The sequence below is a fragment of the Cynocephalus volans genome, chromosome 3 (assembly GCF_027409185.1).
Source record: "Cynocephalus volans isolate mCynVol1 chromosome 3, mCynVol1.pri, whole genome shotgun sequence".
NCBI lineage: Eukaryota > Metazoa > Chordata > Mammalia > Dermoptera > Cynocephalidae > Cynocephalus > Cynocephalus volans.
In genome coordinates, this window is record NC_084462.1 from 50,120,513 (window position 1) to 50,139,571 (window position 19,059).

Below are 19,059 nucleotides of genomic sequence, written 5' to 3' on the forward strand. Positions count from 1 at the left end.
AAAAAAAAAAAAAACATGAAATGCATAGAAAAGAAAAGATGGTTGCACCTATCTGCATAAGTTAATACATATAAAACTCTTAGCACAGAGCCCAATCTGTAGTAGCACTCAGAAATTGTTAGCAGCTGCCTTGATGGATTCTATACCCATTCAACACTGGAACTCACAGTCACGAAAGGGCAGAGATTAGAGTAGGATTGGTATGAGAGGGTAGCAGCAATGATTTTAGCACTGCCATGCAAAGGACATGCACCTTGGCACCCTGGTTCAGATATAAACTTGGGTTCACTGGGGGAAATTCACAAGCACAGAAGTAGTAGAGCACAGGGGATCCCACCAGCCACCATTGTCCCCAGCTTTAGCCAGCCATGGCTGGACCGTACAACCCACAGCCAAAGCTCCAGGAGAGCACATGTCCCCATCAAGCTCCACGTATCCACAGGGCCGTGGGGCAGCTACAGACACATAACTAAGTAACAAGGGAAGCTCTTGCTCAGGAGGGAGGGGACAGCCTTCAAATTCAGAGGCTGGTTCTGCCACTGATCTAACTCAGACCTGCTGAGCCAGCTGGCTGCTGTGCCACAGAAAGGGAAGAGGAAACGAGCTCTCCTCCGTGCAGGTCTGTATCTCCTCAGTCCACTCCCTGGCTCTTGGAGGCTATTAACTACAAGTTTCTCCATAGGCTCTGGCTGACACCAGGATTAATGGTTTCCATAGCATTCCATTGCATCTGGGAGAAAGGTATCGATAAGGTCCCCTTCAGCTATGTTGGGAAGAGGGTGGACATGTCCAACATCATGAGCAGTTTTACATTGAGTGCCTTCCTGGGACAACCATGAAAAGCCATTTGGGACAGTGCATGTCCATAGTTGGAAAAAGGAGAGTTATTCACATATCCCCTCTAGTCTTTAACCACTTCCCCAGGAACAGACTGTGCACATCTTTCCAGCTGAGGTCCCTCTCCCCTTTGGGGATGAGTCAGATGGTCTCTCCTTTCTCCAGACTGATGACTTCCACAGGGATCCAGGTGCCATCCTTTGTCATCATAAGCGACCTTGGGGGCAGAAGAGGGGATGGAGAACCACCCGAGGCAAAGTCAGGGTCCAAGTTCATAACTACTCAGATATCTCCAATCCAGGCAATGTGAACCATCAGATGACATACATGAATTTCCATCCATCCACTCAGATCAAAGCACGAATACAAAGAAAAGAGAGGGGGAAAGGGATGATTCCTCTTGAAATGGGTCCTGCTCAAAAGAAAGGAGAGGAGTAGACTGCTGCTCCTCACGTTCTCCTTGTTCCCCATCCCTGACTGCTGGGTGCCGAGGAGCTCAGACAGACAGACAGACAGACAGGGCAAGGCTTTGCACAACTCATAAGTGGCTGGAGCCAGTCCAACCAGCAGGCCCTGCAGAAGTTGTTACTGGAAACGCTGGTGCAGTTGGCGTAAACACACAGAACAGTGGCTTTCTTACTTGGCATTCCCATCCATGACGGCTGGAGCACAGATCCCAAAAGCTAGAGCAGAGATGAGAGTCGCACGTGCTAATTGGCTCCTCCATTTGGCTGCTTTGCTCTAGCAAGCAGCAAGGTGGATTTGCTACAGCAGGACGTCCCTAGGGAGGGGTTGCTGAGAGTCACGGTGGAGAAGGATAGGCTCTTCTGAGCCTGGGAAAAATCCGCGAGCGTGTGGAAGCTTTGCGGCTGATAGTCGGGGGACTACTAGAAAGAAACAAGGTTGGACTATGAGAATAAACTCACGGACGTAAATATTTTATTACTTGAAAATACTAAATAAACTAAGCAGTCAACTCAAGAATTTTTTAACCCGAAGATAACAGATGAGAGAACATAATAAGATACAGCAGAAATCCCGGAAATCGACTACTAGGAGAAATGACCAATAGTTCCAAGACCAGTTTCTGCAAACATGCATTTGAGTAGACATACATCTCAAAAGTCTAATACACTGTACAGCAAAGAAAGGGGGTGCAGGAGAAACAGAGATCTCGAAAAATAAAAAAATGAGACAAGAAGAGATATGGAGGGTTGTTTCTTTCTTTTTTAACTTGAAGAGAATGCAGTAGTAGAACTTTTTGCTAATATTTTTGAAATTCTCAATGAAATGGATCCTTTTATGGGAAAACACAAATTACTAAATTTGTCTCAAAGAGAAGTACAAAAGTTTGTGTTAACCAACAAGCATGGGAGAAAGCAAACCAGCTTCAAAGAACTGCCTCCCCAGAAAAGCTATAAAGTCAGATCGTTATCACAGCACACTCTTTCAAATGCTCATGGAACAGATAATTTTCATGTTATAAAAACAGTTCCACAGTACAGAAAAAGGTGGAATACAATTCAATTTATTTGATCAATTTCGCATAGCATTAATAACAAAATTTTAAAAAGGATATAGCAAAAAAAAAGAATAAATAAATTTCAGTAATAGGATACAAAGATCCTAGTTAAATCCTAGCACACTGAATTTGATAGTTCATCAACATGTTGGCAGCTTCTGATGAGACGTGGTAGATTGCGCACACACCTGACATTCGCCATAGCAAGGATGCATGTGCTCCCTGTAAAGCCAGTGACACCTGCAACGGTGGCTTGTGTGTCACCCTGGAGGGCAGCCCACTGGACAAGGAAACCCCCACAGCAAGAACACAGACCCGAGGTTTCAGGAGAGCTGTGGAGGGGGAGAAAGGTCACATGGCCACTGTGACTAGTGCTGCAGTGAGCATGGGAGTGCTCTATCTCTTTGACACGCCAATTTCAATTCCTTTGGATCAGTACCTAGAAGTGAGGTTGCTGGATCACGTGGTAATTCTATTTTTAGTTTTCTTGGAACCTTCATACTATTTTCCATAATAGCTGTATTAATTTATATCCCCAGCAACAGCATACAGAGTTCCCCTTTCTCCATATCCTCAACAACATTTTTTACCCTTCATTTTTAGATATAGAATCAACTGAAATGTCCATCAGCAGAATGGATTTTTAAAATGTGGGGTATATACACAATGGAATACTAATCAGCCTTAAAAAAGAAGAAAATGCTGTCATTTGTGACAACATAGATGAACCTGGAGGACATTATGTTACGTGAAATAAACCAGCCACAGAAAGACAAATACTGCGTGATCTCACTTATACATGGGGTCTAAAAAAGGTGAACTCATAAAAGCAGAAAAGTAGAATGACGATTACCAGAGGCTGGAGGGGTGGGGTGGAAAACGGGGAGATGTTGGTCAAAGTGTACAAAGTTCCAGTTGCACAGGAAGAATAAGCTTTAGAGGTCTGCCGCACAGCACCATGACTATAGTTAATAACAGTGTATTGTATACAGTCATGTGTCACTTAACGACAGGATAGGTTCTGAGAAACGCATTGTTAGGCAATTTTGTCATTGTGTGAACATCACCGAGTTTACTTACAAAAACCTAGATGGTATAGCCTACTATACACCTAGGCTATAGGACAGAACCATTATAATCATATGAGACCACCGTCATATATGTGGTCTGTCATTGACCGAAACGTCATTATGTGGTTCATAACTGTATTCCAAAATTGCTAAAAAAGTTGATTTTAAATGTTCTCACCACAAAAAAAGAAAAATAATAACTGTGAGGTGGTGGATATATTAATGTGGCTGATTTAACTATTCCACCATGTACAAGTACACATGCATCAAAACATCACATTGTGCACCATAAATATATACAATTATCATTGGCCAATTAAAAATAAAAATGTTTTAAAATGTCATGCAGAACCAGAACTTTATCTTCTCCATCGGAAAACAGTGCCTTGTGGAGCTCCACAGCTTCCCACAAATAACTCCCCTTCACCACGTGCCTCACAAACTCACCAGCCCTCGCAGGTCTGCAGTCCAGGGAGCACTGAAATCTAGTGAGAAAAGAAGGCGACAATGTCAAAGAAGTAAAGGACAGCAGTGGCTTTTCTTTCCTGCTCCAGGCCCAATGCACTGAAGGGGCTGTTTGGCGAGGGAGGGGCAGGGCGAGAGGGACTAAGGGCCAGGGTCCCAGCTCGAGCCTGTGCAGAGGAAGGCGAGCAGTGGGGTTTAAATTGAACCTGAGATTGAGGCGGTACACTGGGCTGAATGGTAATACCTCGGAGGACCCTGAGCACCACAGAACCAAACTGCCATTGCAGGTTCAGGGACAGGGTGGGGGCAGTCTGGAGAGAGTGTGGCCGAAAGGAGTGCCCATGCATTGGGCATGTTTTTGCCTCTTTTCATTTTCTGTATTTTCCTAATTTTCTACAACAAGCATTTACTACTTTTCTAAATTGGGGGAAAAAATTATGATTGAAACTGACACTCTGGACTGTGTGGAAAGGGAAAGTTTGCCACTGAAGGAATGTTTGAAGGAGGCCGTGATATTTCACCTAGAGAAGATTTAGATTTAGAGGGGAACTTACCGTGTATCAAAATGGGTATCCTTTTTAACCATCAACTCCATAAAAACATAAGCTATAAATAATAATTCTTGGAAGGAAGGATAGATTTATTGTGAACTTGCAGAGGTCAGAACAAAGGTCACTGATTTCCAACCTCAGGGAGACAGATTTCCATCACAAAAGAGGACAACCTTCCTGTCCTCACGGGATGAGAGAGAATCCGCTGTCTGCCCACCTTCCACACTGGCGGCATTACCACCTTCTGAAGAGTGACCTCAGGGCCCATCCAACTCCAGTGTTCTAGAATCCCATGCCAGCTGAGAGGGCATCGCCCATAGCTGGTGTCATCCATAAGTAGTGTGAATCTGAGACTGTCTCACACTCACATGTGAGTCCGTGCACTCAGGACAACTCTCTGCAGGTAGGCTATCCTAAAAAGCTCGCTTGGAGTGGTGGGGACAGTAGGAGGGTGGATGGAAGGCCACAGAGTCAGGCTTTGGAGAGCAAACTTTCCCTTCTCCCCAGAGAACAGCAGCAAAGCCAGCCAACATGCCTGTGACTGGAGACAAGCCCAAACCCAGTGGTACTGGGAATGCTGCTCTCTGAAGTCAGTTAAGGTCACTGGGCCTCTAAGTAGCCCCTCAGCAGGGTCAAAGCTTGGCTCATGGAATCCTGGGGATCCTTCCTTCATGAGCACTTGGGAGACAAGAGCCCCATGCCAAGCCTCAAACCCTCAACAGATAGCTCTTGGGCAAGCCTGGCCACCTTCCAACACAAAGGTAAGAGACACAGTGGCTGTGAGAGGGACCTCACTTCCAAGCACCATCTCCTCAGGCTTCCAGCTTCTCAACTTTCCCAAGCAGGTCCTTGCCCAGATGACATTTGACTGTAAAAGATATAGGGAGAGAGTGGCACAATTTTCTTTCCTTCTGTTCTTTACGATCAGATGGTGACATCCTTTCAGGAAGCCAAAGGGGCTGGGAGGAAGTGGGGCTTTGCATTTGCTGTAGAAGTGATGTGTCAGGTTAGCGACAATAGAGCCTAACATTGCTGGAACTCTTCAGCACACCGGCAGACATCAACTCTACACATCTTCAGGAGAACAGACTTCCTTAAAGTAATGAAAGAGGAGGAAACGAGCCAGCAAATTCTCCAAGTTAGAAAGTTGCAGATAGAGTCCCCGTTAAGGCAGCAGTTAGGATATAGTGTGCAGGCTCCTTGACAGGCATGAGAACACTGCCCAGCTCCTGCCATGGTCCCCCACCAAGACTCCAGCCACCCACATTCCCAGTCCTCCAGCTGGTCTGTGCCTCTGCTTGGGCCCAGAGGCCCCAACTGCTCTCTGGATCTCCCTTCTAGAATGGCCTCAGTTTTCCTGAACTTCTCCTTGCCCACCCAAGCCGTATTTTCCACTCCCCCTTCCATCTACTGCCCCATCCTCTCCTATAGCCTGGGCCTGCCTCTCTCACAGCACTTGAGACACGCCACTGTCATCGCCCTCCTGCCACTAGGCCATGCACACCTGAGGATGGGATCTCTGTCTTCTCAACTCTGCATTCCAGCACCATCCTGGCACCAGCAAGAGCTCAGCAAGCGCTGGCTGAATGACTGGATGAAGGAACCACACACCATCATAGATGGCCACTTTCTGTAACACGTGCAGTGGACAGTTTTATGAAATCAAAGCAACTGCATTTGGGCAGTGCTTAAAACTCCAATCTCTCTCTCTATCTCTTCTGTAATTCTCTAAAGCGCACTCTAGGCCCCATACATCAATCAAGGCAGGCATGATTGTTGTGCACTTTGGTTAATTGCAAACCCAAGCAGCTCCAATAAAAAAAACTGGCATTTTACATAAAGCTGAAAAAGGCCACTGGTTTTGAAAGTGCATGCGTTGTTGGCCTTCTGATGGGCAAAGGAACTTCGGGAAAATATTTATTGTGCTCACGGCTGACATTCTAGCTGTTATCCATGTTCTTTTTTATGGATTCATAAAGATTACTTTTTACGATCAGGCTGGCTGACATCTTCTTCCAGTCCCCTAATGCGCGCACTCACCGGAGGGTCTTTGTGCCGATGAGTAACATTCAGCAGCGTTCAGCAAAGGTTTATTGAGTGCCTGTTCTGAGCAGGGCGCTGAGTAATGTCTCCAAAGCTTTCCAATCTGCTGAAGATATTCTCAATTTCACAGGCACTCAGAACAAAAATATACGTATATTTTGTCTGAGTCTCCCCTCTGGGGCCCACTGGGTAAAAATGCTCCTGGAGATGCCCAGGGAAATAAAACATCCCTTCATGGAGCTTCCAGATCTCCTGAAAGGTTTCATCTCCAGCTGGCTCTGGAGAGCTTGCTCTTTAAGTTCCACGCATCAGCTCTGTCTCTAAGCAGCTGAGATTTGGAGCACACTACAATCCATCAACCCTAGGAACTTGCCCAAGTCGAGTCCCAGAGGCTGCAGGAAGTACAAACAACCACCAAAACTTGTCACCCCCCACCCCCATGCCTGAATCCTAAGGAGCTTGCCAGCAGAGGGAACCACACAGCTTGTCAACCCTCTAAGCTCTAGTATCTTCGTCTGCAAATGGGGATAATGCTGCTGTGGCTCCCAGGAATATTATGAAAGTGAAAGACAATTTACTTAAGCTGCCTGGCATAGTGCAAGGCATCTAGTTGGTGCCAAAAAAGGCTCATCTGTTTGCATTTCCTCTGGCCGTGCAATGACCAGATAAGATACCCGGGCTACCAAGCAGGTGTGGCAGAGGAGACAGAGTAGAGGGGACAGCTAGATGAGGACCTGTCAGGAGACACAACAAGCCTCAGTGACAGGCCAGGCACGGGAGGGGAGGGAGAAGGAAAGGCTGACGATAGTGCCCGGTGACACGTGGACACCATGGACTCCAGCCTGTAGAGAGCCAGACTTGCTTTGAGGGCTCTTCGCTCTGGCCTTTGCTGTGACCTCTGTCCTACCTCACGCCCTCTCCACTCACCCAGCTCCGTGCCCCCTTATAGCCCCAGTGCCGCCTTCTCCAGGAAGCCTTCCCTCTAAGTAGAGGAGGAAATAATTCCACTCTCCTCTAGGGTGTCGTCGTCACAATGTTCCGTAATCATGGATTCCAATGATCTCCATCAGGTAGGAGTGATGTCCCTGGGTGCCTGGGACAAGCAGGGAGAAGACAGATAGGGCTGAGAAATTAGTGAATGAACACATTATACCCATCAACCCCCCGGCAGGAAACAGAATCCAACTCGGGTGGTTCAAATGGAGAGACTCTAATGAAGGGAGAGTTTTAGAAGTGTGAGCAGGACAAGGGATGCTGAGGCACCCAGGGACAAACGCCAGGGGAGGTCATCACAATTCCTGGGGGAGGGAAGTGAGGTTCCAGAAGGAAGTGTGGAAGGAGAGGTGCTGCCCTTACCCATCCAAGGTGCCAGAGTCGAGGGGACCCAGGAGGACATCCTAACCTCTCTGCTACCTTCTGGTCTCCAGCACGTGGCTACTGCTATAGGCTGAGATGTGTCCCCTCAAAATTCATAATCTGAAGTCCTGACCCCAGTACCTCATAATGAGACTGCATTTTGAGACAGGGTCTGTAAAGACGTAATTAAATTAAAATGAAGCCATTATGGCAGGCCCTAATCCAATACGACTGGTGTCCTTATAAGAGGACATTAGGACACACCCAGAGGGAAGACCACGTGAGGAGAGCAAGAAGGCACATCTGCAAGCCAAGGGGAGAGGCCCTGGGAGACACCAGCCCTGCAGACACCTCAATCTTGGACTTCCAGCCTCCAGAACTGTAAGGAAATAAATGTCTGTGTCTAATCCACCCAGTCTGTGGGACTTTGCTACAGCGGCCCTAGCAGACTAATGCAGCTGCCCCACTGGAATCCAGCAGACAAAAGAACATGGCCAGAGGGCAGAACACGGATGGGGCTTGAGAGCAGGAGGCAAAGGAGGAATAACCAGCACACACTGAATCATTTGTTCCTAATGGGGTACCGTGTGGGGAGCCGGGAGGGGTCCATTCTCTGCTCAGAATTCAGCTTGACCTTGGACAGTTGGAGCTATGTCAAAGGGAGATGCCTGTAGCACATGAGTCAGTTAGAACCCTCAGGGAGAGGGGAAACTGAGGACTGTGACAGTGAACCCAGAGATTACAGTGAGTTGCAAGCACTCAAGAACCAACACACAGGCTGGGTTTACCCTGCAAGTTCGGATCTGATATGATACCAAGGGATCAAATTCGCAAACTCTTTAATTTGGTGCTTACAGAAGCCATGCAAAATGCAAGCACCAAAGCATAAGCCACTCACTGTCAGAGCCCTCATGGGGCCAGTCAGGGTCTGGCCCTGCACTGACATGGGACCTGAAGAGCCTGAGAACTCAGCAGAGATGGAGGTACTGACGTCTAGTAACCTCCAGGCTGTGCACTGTGTTTCACGTATGTTACCATACACAATCCCAAGATTTTTAAGCAAGAACTGAGTTTGAATTTGCACATAAAGAAACTGAAGCTCAGAGAGGACACTGTATGTGCCAGGAAAAAATCTTGGATTTGTTCTATAGCACTGGACCCCAGAAAATATAAGTGTGCACACACATAAGAGTACATTGAGTAGTGCATCAAAAATGCAGACTCCTGGGCCCCAGGACAGGAATTCGGATTCAGTGGGTTGGGGTGGGCCTGTAATGTGATGTGCAGTTTAAATGAGAGTGGGGGTGCAGGCAGTGCCTGTGATTACATTGCTGCAGGGCAGGGGGCACCATGGGTGAGAGCAAGGCCCTAACCCTACTAGGTTTGCCAGTGTGGCAACAGCCATGGCCTCCACATGATGGCTTCAACAAACTGTGGGCAGGGGGTGGGCAGAGTGACCACTAGTAAAAGTTGAAGTGAGCACTGGCTGTGGAGATTAGAGGAAGGGGTGGATGTGAGAGGACCGGAGGGCAGAATCTGCACACCTGGATGCGCCCATGAGATGGGGGCACGGAGGGGAGGCAGTGTCTGTGGAGGCTTGGTGGATGGTGGCACTGATTACCAAACTAGCAAGAATAGAAGAAGATCACATCTGAGTGACAGCTGAGTGAGGGGCCCGTAGTACCCCCAGGTGGCATGTCCAGGAGGCAGGGACTCCCAAGCCAGAGGCCAGGCACAGAGGTCCAGGCTGCAGACCATCCCAAAGGCAGCAGGGTATGTGCAGTGGGGGACCATCCAGGGAATGTCTAGGCAGGAATGAGCAACAGAAAATGAGAAGAGTCCCTGAGAACAGCTTTAAAAGGAGGGAAGGAGTGGCCATAAGGTGTTGAGCAGAATAGCCAGAGAGAGGGAGCACGCAAAACCCCAAAGAGGGAGAGGCTGACAGCATCAAACGCTCCTGAAAGGACAAGAGGCATGAGGAGGGTGGGAGCAGAGGGGACACTCCACGCACGTCTCAGGAGGCTGTTGGCTCCATCCCAGAGCAGTGCAGGCAGTCACCGGACGGCAGTGAGCTAAAGTGGGACTGTGTAATGGCAGCGCTGCGACAGGGTGGACCAGAAACCCCGATGTGCATCTATAGGGGATATGTTAATAAACCACACGATGGTATTATTTGTAAACTAACAGAACAATTCGTAGACATTAACAACAACGAAGTAGCTCTACTCGTGCTGGTATCGAAAAAGCTTGAAGACATATTGCAGGACAAATATATATAATATATAGATATGATCCCAATACATCTAATAGAGAGCAAAATAGGAGAGGTGCACCAGCCACATGCTGAATGGCCAAGAGTTAAAAAAAAAAAAAAAATCTATATTAAGCTGAAATAGAGAGCAAACCCAAATATCACCCAAATATCACCACGTAGGGCTGGCTGGTTAGCTCGGTTGGTTAGAACGTGATACTGATGATAACACCAAGGTCCAGGGTTCAATCCCTGTACCAGCCAGACACCAAAAAAATAAAGAATTCAAACATCACCATGTAGAAGTGAATTTTTCAGATCCAAAAGTAAACTCAAATCTGTAAAAATCCATTATAATTTATAATTACATTTTTATTATTAAAAATTTAATAACCAGATTATAAAAGTCTGATATTATAATTGTAGGTAAATAATTATTAATATATGTGTGTATGTACACACACACGCTAGAACTAGTAAGAGGCAAGTTGATTTTTGTCTAGTTCTACCGCTGATAGTGAAGTTGATGCTAAGTTCCTGAGGCTCCTTTCTTCTCTAGCAGTAAAGTGACCACAGAAAAGCTGTATCTCCTCCTCTGCAACTGTGGTAAGTTGTATTCTACTTCCTCCTTCCCATCCTCTCCCTTTGCCATAAGACTTTGCAGAACGTCCCTATTGACTCTCCATCCCACCCCACAGTTGATTGAGCCAGACCAGGTGAGCAGCTTTAGCCAATGGTACGTTAGCAGACATGACAGAAGCAGATGTTTAAATGTGCTGGCGAGATGTGGTGTGGCCAAGGCGTCTGCCACTTGCCATGAGAAGAAGTTGCCCTTCATTACCACCAGCTGCAGAGCAATGGAGACCTATGGAGCAGACATGAACCTGACCTGCAGCCTGGGGTCCAGCAGCACCCAGCCAAGTCTAGCTGAGCCGGACCGAAGTCAGCTGAGCCAACTGCCTTGCAGAGCCGTGAACAAAAACAGCTAATGGTGGTGGTTGTGAACCATCAAGATGCTGACATTGTTGTCTCTGCAGCATTATGTGATTGTAGCAGTAGTTGACTAATAATATGGCAGTGTACTAAAGCATTTCCAGAAAGATTAGAATTACGATATGTTATAAGTTAATTTCTACTACTTTGCCTAATATGATTATTTAAACTTTTATAAACATTTGTAGACCCCCAAATAATACATCCTTTATGAAGTTATCCTAGACTGTCTCTCTTAATATCCGAATTTACTGCTAATCTATTTTACTCTTTATTTAACTATTTGAAAGTTCTTAATAATGGTTTTGTACATAAAATGAACGGTATTCACAAATCATCAACCACTGTGACAATGTATACACAGTTATGCTTCAACTGAGCAACAGTGCAGTACTGAAACATGAGAGATTTTCACTTCAAATCACATCCAAATCCCTGCCTATATTTGCAGTGACTATTTTTGTATCAGCCCCAAATCTCAATGACATGCCTTGATCATAAAGTGGATATCACGACCCTAATTAGATATGATGATGATTTTCTTGAACACACAATCGTAGATCATAGAAAAGCTCAAGAGCGCCAGAATTTACACCGACACAGGCCTAAAGCGAGGGCCCAGACAGAAGCCAAAGGCAGATTTTTGGCCAATTACTCAGGGAAAACTTAGGTGTCACCTGAATGCATATGAATGTAGGTTGTAAACACATGTACAAACATCTGAAATGATTCACACCACTGGGGAGGAAACTGAATAGAATGGAAAGGGCTTCCTCTGTTTACTTCATATGCTACTATTTCATGTAAAGTTTTGTGAGAAAGGGGCTGGCCGGTGAGCTCAGCTGGTTACAGCACTGTGCTGATAACACCAAGGCCCAGGGTTCGATCCCTGTACCAGTCAGCCAACCAAAAAAAAATCAATCAACCAATCAATCAATAGAATGTAGTCACATATTACAAGTATGATAAGAAGGGTAAAAAGGAGGTGAGGGAGTAGATTATTCTTTCTGGGAATTGCCAAAGAGCAGAAGGCAGACAGGGCAGAAGGATGGGTGCCGGCTGAGAAAATGTTCTGCAGAAGGAAGCCACTTGGGTTGGTCTGTGTCTTTGGGGCAGGATCGGTGGCAAGGCAGAGGTGACAGCACGGAATCAGGACCTAGCCAGCTAGCCGTGTCTTGAGGCAGCTGATGGACATGACCCATGGGAGGGAGAGTCACATCAAACAGGAAAAGGCAGCCTGATTCAGACACGTAGGTGGATACTGCTGCAGATGTTCATTGGTTTGGGGACAAGAAATTGAGGGAGTTTGGACCTGGTGGCCTCATGAGCACTATGAATTTGGAAACTAGCGAGGTCATCGCCAAGAGAGAAGAGGGAAGGCAGCTAAGGGGGGAGGAGTGACAATCTGGAATGGTGGCTGAGGAGTGGCTGTGTAGAGGTCATTAGATGCTCATTAATTTACAGAGGGCCCAGTGGAGCAAGGAAACCACAGCAAGGGTGGAGCCAGCATCTGAGGTTACAAGCCCTGCAGCTGCACCCTGCACCTAGTGGCAGGAGCAGAGGAGTGGACGATACAGGCAGAAGGCAGGCCACCAGAGAAGAGGGAGCAGGATGTGAAACACCAGCATTCTCTCTCAAGTTCTTCAAGTCAAAGCATAGAGCCAGAGTGATGCTCTGCAAATAATTGCAACCGGGGCACTGAGCAAGCACCTGCAGGACACAGTCAAAGCACAGCTTTATTTTCGTCTCTGGATCTACTTCTTTCAAATGTATCCAGTGCAGGTGGTCTTCTGCCTCAGTGAAAATTTGGGCAAACCCCTTAACCTTTTTCCTTGATCTTAGTAGACAGTTAAAAGAAAATACACATAAAATCACAATCATAGCCACGTTTCAGAAATGTGAATGTCCAGTCCCCAGTAATGATACTAACTCCAAACTCGTCTTAGTATCACTCCTCTCTCCCCCACTGGGCTAGCCGCTTGTGGAAGGGGACAGCGGGGCATGGCTCTTCTTTTCTCTCTCTGCTGTCCAGCGTTCCTCTCCTCCCCCACATGTCATAGCTGGTTAGTGGCCCTTCTGGACAAGACAGATTAGGGGAGAAGGGCCTGCTTTTCAGGTGCTGCTGTCCACTTGCCATCACTCCTGCACCCCACAACCCCTGGACATGGCTCAGACCTTGGTCCTCTGTGTCCTCTCACTTAGGAGACCACAGAATCTCCAAGGGTCCCTCGGAAGCCTGCCCTCTCCCGCAAGGCTTGTGGCAGGAAGAACTCTATGCTCTATACATTTCCCGGCCCATGCCCACTGTCCTCTCCAAGGAGACACACTCACACACCCTTCCATGGGACTTCCCAGCCTTCCTACATCCTCACCGGCGTCATTGAGGGGCTCAGAAGCCTGAAGTTGTTCCCAGGTACTTACTTTGACAATCAGTGATATGACTGAGCACCTCCCTCTGTTAGGGAGAGTCGATGGTAGCTGATGTCTCTGTAGAAACGTCAAGTGCAGCTTCCTGTCAATCACACCCCATGCGGGACCCTTGGGTGACTTTAGCAGTGATGCTCTCTCCCTTTGCTCCTTCCCCCTATCTCTGGGACCCGGGAAACCGTTCTTTGCCACCTATAGAAGTTCAGCCTTCGTCCTCTCTCAATCCACGATATGTCTCTGCTCCCAAGTCTCGTCCCCCACCTCAAATCCTTCCTCCCGCCACCAGCTAATCCATTCTCTATCTGCAAATTCCACTTCTTGGCTTCAAAACCTTCCATGGCTCCCCACCGTCTAAGAAATGAAGTCCGAACTGGTAAGCACTTCACAACCTAGACGTGGCCTCTTCCCTCTACAGCCCTTTAAGTCCCAGGCACAAGGAACCACCCTCTTGGACCGAGCTAAGCCTTATCGTACGTCAGTAACTGGGCGCTGCCGTTCCCAAGCCCCACTGCTCTCAGCCAGCCCCAGCTCCAACGCTGGGCTCTTGCAAATCTTCAGGTCAGAAGGTAGATTCTCTTGGTGGGCTCCCAGGACAACTTTTACATCCCCCTAGCATTATCTTTATCTCAATACTTGGCAATGGTCATGTCAAGCACCCCCTCTGGGCTGAGGGCTCCAGACTTGGAGGCCAGGAAGGTGTCATCTTTACATGCCCAAGACCACACACAGTGCCTGGTGGTGAATACATTTAAGCGGAAGGGTAGCTGGATGGATCTTTTCTCCTAGTCACCTCCAATCCTTTCAGAAAAAGTAAGTAAAGAGAAGATAACAATACAACAAGAATGATGATAATAAACCAGCTGTTGGACAAGAGTCTTCTGTGCATTGGGGGTGGGGGTGGGGTCCCAATTCCCAACCTGCCCACCATGCTGGAATGAAATCATGATTCTTGTCAAATCCCCTATAACTGGCAGAGGTCACATATGGGAGTCTGCTCTCCACCATCTGTCCCTGGCAGCACAACAGACACTAAACCCTGTACGCAGCCCACTCACCAGCCCTCCCTGCCTCTAGGAGCATTCCTCAGGTCACAGCAGTCCCTGCCTGTCTCCTGGCCTTCCTCTTTCTCTGATGGTCACCCCTGCAGGGGCCACCTCAGAGCCCAATACTGCCATGAGAAAAGCAGTGGGCACCTAGGTTGTGTCCTGGGTGTCACCATGCAACTTTGGAGGTAAACCATGCTGTCCACTTGAGCAGATCCAGGTCCAGTTTGTGAGATGCAGAGTTCCCACCAACCTTGTCCAGTGGATTTTTTAAGCCTTTTTGGACAACTAAATCCTTCCTTCAAATGGAAGCCTGTCATGCAAAATACATACAGGTAGTGACTAGGTGAAGCTGGGTTGAGTTTCCCAGACCCTCCTGCTCAGTGGCCACCCCACCCTGAGACATCTCCAACAGGCCGCCCGGCTCTGTGGCATATGGTCTAAAATCCACTGCCCTTATCTCCAGCCCTGGGCTTGGGCCCTGACCTCCCTCTGCCCCCTGGAATTATTCAGGTACATTTCCTGCTCTCCCAGACCCCCTCTAAAACCAGTGTCCAACATTGAATGCCAATAAAGTAGCTGGGTCCCAGAGGTCCCACCTGCCCCCAGAAAACCATTCTCTTCATGATTATAGGGTCCTTTCATGAACAATGAGGTCACCCAGAATTACAGTGTGACACAGAGCCTGCTGCTGCCAGACCCCTCCCCAACTCATCGCAAGACTCCCATTGCTTTCTCTTACTGATCTGGCTCATCCAGAACCCTGACATTCTGTGGGAGAACACCCCTCTCTCAATCCCATTCCCATTCCGTGTCATCTGGCTGGAGCATTAACCACCTCTCCCCATCTCCACGCGTAGACACCCAACCCCAGCCACACCCACCACAGCAAGCATCCTGGTGGCTTCAAGGATGGGTTCCAGGATGAACAACTGGTCCATCTGACACAAATGAGATTCAGTTCTGGGACTCTTTCCAGAACTGTCTTTCAACTGATGTTGCTAAGCTATGTGAAAGAAGCCACAGCGGCTGATAGCCACTGAACCACTGTGTGAGAAAAGCTCCAAAAATGGAGCCACACAGAGGAAAGAGATAGAGAGAGACATAGCCCGGTGCCTTTGAGCATCTGTATCCCATCACGCCTGATGCTGACCTCCCCCAGGCTTCTCAGTAACATGAGACGATAAAACTACTCTGCTTCACTTGAACCAGCTGGAGTCGGGAGTTGAGCATAATCCTTCCAGCAGCTGAACTATCCCCGATCTTGCTTTGCCCCCTAGGATATATGTTGGACCCATCCTTGCCCAGGACGCTTCAGCAGCTTGATGTCCCCAGAACCCTGCCTCCTGGGCCTACACCTGCTGGGACATCCAGGATCTCCTCTTTCCTATTATCGTCCAGAGGCTATTGTCACCAGAAGCTAAGGCCTTCCTCCACCCATGCTCCTCTTGCAGTCAACAATGCCACCTCTTCAAGCCTTTACCTTGGCCTTATTTGCCCTAGATGACTTACAGAAAAATGAAGCAATCCACTCAAAAGTGAAGAGCAGCGTTCTTTCGGTGTGTTTGTTTTCAGTGTCTGATGCACAGGCCTGTAAGCTACATCTGTCAACAGACAGTAAAAGCATCTGAGTGTGTACTGATGGGGACATTTAAACTGGTGAGAAAAGCAATTGATTGCTGGCATGCTGCTGGCTGCTTGGTTTAGGATATCAATCGCTCATCGATGCCTCTTTCTGCATGTTTAACAACCTGCCTCCTTCCTTACTCCAGACAGAACAAACACAGTTCTGGCCACAGGAAAGAAGGACGAGCTCGGCTTTGCAGCACGTGGGGCAGATTTTCACATAACTACACTTTTCCCTCCTAATACATTCCTTTGTTTCACATGATCTGGGTTCCAGTGGCCCAAGATTTAGTCATCATAATCTCCTAGCTTAGGTATCCTCTCACCTCATGAATACCCACTATGGTAGTACATATGCCAAATTCAAACCCCTTTTCCTCTACCAAGAATCCATGCCCCTGTTTACACAGGCACCCAGAGCAAGATTTTCATACAGGTCTAGAGGTTGACCCTTACAGTGAAACAGCTGCCTTTCTCGATGTCATCAGGGCATCGATGTAAGAAATTTTAAACGCAAATTCTGTTGGCTAATCAGGCCCAGTGTCCATTTGTCTGTAACCTCCCCGGGCAATCTTAGCCACTTTGGAATCCGTTTCTACTCTAAAGCTGATGTTTCCCAGGTCTGAATATACAACTGACTTGACAATGTCTTTGAGCCCCAAACTAGAGCTCCCTACCTTCGGGTCATTCTCAGATGGCCTGCAGATACCTCAAAGTCAATTTGTCCAAAACTGAACTCAGTATCTTCCCCCAAAACCTGATCATCTAACTGGATCTCCTGTCTCCATCTGTCGAATACATGGGTATGTGTCAAGCCACATTCATGAAAATTATTCTCACCTCCTATAACCCTCCACCACCAAAGCCTGTTCACACAACAGGCCTGATGTCTCTCTGCCACCTTCCTCTCTGCCCCTGCGGCAGGCTGGGCAGGGCTAGAACAGCAATCTTCCAACTCATCTCCCATTTCCTCTCCAACCTACCTTGTCACCCTGTAGCCGGAGTGATCTTTTCCAAAATGCAAATCTAACCCTGATCTGTCTCGTGCTGACCTTCTAGGACAAACCCTACTTCCAAATCTGATGTTCCAGCCAGATGGATCTACCTACACTCACGCAAGACATGTGTGCAGGCCCTTGTTCAGGATGGCTGCTCCCAAGAAGGACCACCTTCCCTGACACCTCTCCCTACCCCAGTGTTGACCATTTCATCTCCTATGTCCCCCGCAACTTGAGCATTCCTCTAATATGGCACTCATCACATGCCTTATGGTCCTTCAATTCTGGGTTAGTCTAACATTAGGAATGTGAGCTGCTCGTTTTACCCTCAGTTGAATCCCCGGCATCTAATCAGAGTTCAGAAAATCCCTTCCAACTGAAGATCAGAGGGAGAGTTTCTGCCTCATCAATAATGTTTCCCTTGTTTCTAAAATGACCCTCAAACTGACCTCAGACTGCAGCCGGTCTTGATGCACAGACCCCTGTGGACAGGAACCTGTGGGCAGTTCAGATTCCTGGGCTAACGGGAGGTACCTCAAAAGCTTGCAGCAGGGGAGGCTGCCCTTTAAGGGGAAGAGAAGATAGCACAAGCTCCCTCGCTACCCCCACTGAGCCCAGCTGTCCCCAGAAACCTCCCTCTGCCCCCACCCCATGCATTTTTTCTGGCCACCTAGGAACCATGCTTGGTATTTATGAGTGTAGGGACTGCTGCTACCCAGGCCATTTAACCTCCAAAGACGGCATTCTGCTTTTGAGGAGCATGGCCTTTTTCCTTCTATTGCATTAGCCAGGAACATTTTGTGATTTAATGCTTTCTCTTCTCAGATGCAGAAATGTTGGTGGCTCCTTACTGTGAAGGCCTTTTTTATTCCCAGAGAGTCATTTCACCTGGAAGTAATCTACAGAACAGCGTGTCCAAGATCCTCAGCTTGACCTCTGGTAAAAACACCAGGAGGTGGCCCTAGAGGCTCCAGCTCAGAAGACAGCTTAGCTTCCAGCTGAAAATGACAGTAATGGTGAAGGAGAAGAATCAGCCCTCCTTCACAAATTCCAAACTACCACGTAATATTTTGTCATAAGGTTTCGTAACACACATACCTTACCTCGTGTTATGATATTGACATTTTCAAGTAAATGCATTCATCACAAAAATCCTTGCATGGCCATCAGCGTTGGCCTGCAGCCCTGGAATCCCGTGGCCTGCAGCAGGTCCAGAGTCAAGTGGTCGGACAGAGCAGCGGGGAGGTGAGGCAGGAGGAGAACGAGCCATTCAGTCACAGTGGTTACTGCCACGTGCCGGCTGCTTCTATGTGCCATGCACTGCGGGCTCAGAGGTAGACAAGACAAAAGAGGCCCTGCCCAAAGTGCCTTGAGGCCAAAAGGAGTCTGGATTTCATCCTAGGGGCAACTGGAAGTCATCAAGGGCTTTGAAGCTAGAAACGACATTCTCCAGTTTGCGTTTTGTATGGGCCACAGGGCAGTGAGGGGAAGAACGGATTGTTGGGGGGAAGAGGAGAAGCAGGGAGATCACCTCAGGGTTCGCGTTGTAGGCCAGCACTGAGGGAGAGTGTTAGACTGGGGGCTCTACAGATGCAGTTTGGGAGTGGGCTTCGGGTGTACCTTAAGGGTACACCAGTGAATGCAGTGTGGGAGACAGAAGAAAGAAAGGCATCCAAGATGCCTCCTCGGTTTTGCAATTGAGTGGCTAGCAGGACAAGTGGTGCCATTTATAACATGAAAAAGGCTGAGTGTAGGAGAAACCCTTTTTAGAGAGGGGACAATCAGAGTCTTGTGCTGGACATTTTAAGTTTGAGACATCTGGGTAGTGACATCCAGGAAGCAGTTGGATGCACAAGTCTGAAGCTCACAGATGGGGA